The following is a 3013-nucleotide window of genomic DNA, read 5'->3' as shown; positions in this document are numbered from 1 at the left end:
TATGTATTTTAAATGTTTACTTGCAGTGTTCTTCATTAACAGGGTAATTCACTAAGCTGCCAAAGGCAGCCGAGTGAATAACCCAGCCGAAGTGAAGTGAGCCGAATGCTGTTCGGCTATTCACTGCTGGCTTGTATGGCTGACTTCAGCCGTACATTGGCTGAAATCAGCCGTACATCGGCTCTGTGCGGCTGCCTTCGGTCAGCTGAACATGCTCTGCACTTCGGCTCCAACATCTGGATCGGCTGAGCCGAAGCTCCGGCAGCTCACTCGCTGCCGTTCACCCTTATTCTCATAGGGGACGAACGGCAGTGATTGAATAGCTGAATGCAGCCGAGCAGCATTCGGCTCGACTGTTCTGCTCGGTACCTCCATGGTACTGAGCAGAGTAGAAAATCAGTGAAAATAGTCGGAAAAAAAAAGGTTGAAAAATGTTTTAAAAATGTAAATAAATAGTAAAATTAATAAATAAATATTTTTTAAAAAAGAAAAAAATAATAAGAACAAAAAAGACAGTTGGGCGGAGCTAGCAGTGACAGCTAGCGTCCGCCCAACTGTTTCCTATTGGTCGGGACCTGCTAGAGTCTTCTAGCAGGTCCCGGCCAATGAATAACAACTGGGCAGAGTCGGCCGTGACGTTGCAGTCGGCTCCGCCCAGTTGTTATTGTTTAATGACAGTTCAGCGTCCCCAGGTCATTTGGGGACACTGATCTGTCATTACAACTGGGCGAGCCAGGCATGAGATCACGGCTGGCTCCCTCCCAGCTGTCATTTGCGGAGTGAACGTCCGGCCTTCGGCAGGCCATTCGCCCCGCTTCGGCTGACATTCGGCTCAGTCGAGCCGAAGCATGTGCCTCCGGCACGGCTGAGCCGCTTGGCCGCCTTCGGCTGCTGTACAGGCTATAGTGAATAGCCCACACAGCAGCCCTTCGGTTCAAATGAACTGAAGGGCTCCGGCAGCGGAAGAAAGCCAAAGGATCAGCCGAAGCTACGGCTGGATCCTTCGGTTCCTTCCTGAATAACCCCCTAAAAGTTTTTTTTTTCACTTGTAATGTGCCTTTTAATGTGCTAGAACATTTGACTACTCCAGGGGAGTCAGTTCCATAGCTGACACTGTCCTTCCTTCTGGAGGGTGGCTACGTTGATTCCCCATGGCCCCTGTAGCCACCACTCCCAGCTCGCTCCTGTGATGGACTACAATCTCATGTTTAGTTAGCTAATTTATATTGAAGTTATAGTGTATCACAGGAGCAAGCTCGGAGCAGTGGCTACTTTACAACACACACAAGGACCATGGGGTCAGCACCAATTCAGAGAGGATTTGAGGATCTACAGCCAAGAGATACACAAAAAAGATACATTTTTGTTAATAGTTAAGGTACTTGAATACATTTTTAAGATTTAATTCCTGACTTTCACTTTAGTTTCTTTATTGTCAAAAACTGATATAGCTTCTACCTCTTCTTGTCTTACTGAAACCACTTCTCTAATCCTAGCAGCAGATACGAGCTCAGCCATTGCCTAATACCTCCAGAATTCTCCATTCTGCTTTCTTACTCGTGATATAACATTACTACTGCATGTGGTAAAACATTGTTCATATGTAATAGATTCCCCTTCCAAGATGACAAATTAAGTATCCCAATGAACAATATAAACAATAAATTATGTACTGGAAATACAATAAGGTAAAGTGAAACTTCAACAAAACATTTCTAATATTAGATAGTGCAGAAGTGTTGTCACAACCTCTGTCAGCATATTAGTGCTGCAAAGTTGAATTGAGTTTTGTATAGCGAAAGGGAGAATACAGTAAGAAATTATAATAATCCTTATCACCTTTTTTTATGCCACATATGTCGCATTTGGAAGATTTCTCTTCACTTCGTGCCTGAGGGGCACAACAGGAAGTGAGAGGAAATCGCTCCAAAGGAAATCCCTGTTGGTCACCAGGATTAGTGTCCTTATTGGAAGATTTCCCATCTATTCCTGTTCTGTTGACAGCCCTTAAATTGGGAACAAATAGTGAGGGTGAGTTTCCCATAATGGAGACACAGAGCAATAAAAACCGGACAGGTGTTCTAATCCCTCTCCACTCTATCCACAAAAATGTTGGCTTCAGTGGCACTGGTCATCGTGACCACTGTAAAAGAAAGTGAAGGGAAAAAACTAAATGTTATTGTGGTCACCATGACAGTATTAGTGAACATATCTTACAATGGGGGCACTTGTTTCAGTGTACATGTAGGCCTAAGCTGTCTAAGGTGGGATTTCCCTCACTTTGGAAATATTTCTCTGACTTCCTGCCCTATTTCTTAGACAGGAAATGAGGGTAAATGTCTTTCAAGTATGTATAAATAGTATAACAGTATAAATAGTGTAGATAATAATGTACTGTTTAACTATTATAAGATATAAACAATAGACCTTGTATTGTAATAACAAGAATGTTAAAGTGGAACTCCAGCCAAAACCTTTTCTAGTAGTGGATAGACTGGGGAAGGGTTATAACCTACACCAAACCTTTCATCTTGTTATTTTGAAAATCCAGAATAAAGGAAACACAGTGACGAAAAAACGCACTTGTGGATTTAACTATTCATTTTAACCCGCGTCCACACTGGTGTGATTTACTGCGCACTCGCCATTGTGCTACAATGCATGTAAATGGAACTTCCATTATTGTCTATGGTGCCATTCACACCTATGCAACATGATGCAGCATTTTTTTCTGAAAGGTGCAGGTGCTTCTTTTTGTACTATGCATTTTTGTGCCATCCTCAGGCATGCCTCTTAGACAGCCCTTCCATAAGCACAACTGCTCAATTCCGATTAACGATCATGTTGAGGGTGAGGAAAGGTGGCTAAAGGGGGAAATAAGGGGGACCCAGTTGCTGTCAATCAGGGAGCAAATTTTGAATATGTTGGGGTTGATTTACTAAAGTCAAGTAGGCTGTTCACTTTGCAAGGGACTTTTCATTTTGTAAGGGATGTTTCTCCTTAGTTTAGTGAA

This window comes from Nanorana parkeri, unplaced genomic scaffold, assembly GCF_000935625.1.
Source record: "Nanorana parkeri isolate BGI_ZX_2015 unplaced genomic scaffold, ASM93562v1 scaffold176, whole genome shotgun sequence".
NCBI classification, from domain to species: Eukaryota; Metazoa; Chordata; class Amphibia; order Anura; family Dicroglossidae; genus Nanorana; species Nanorana parkeri.
Note: the sequence above shows the minus strand (reverse complement) of the source record.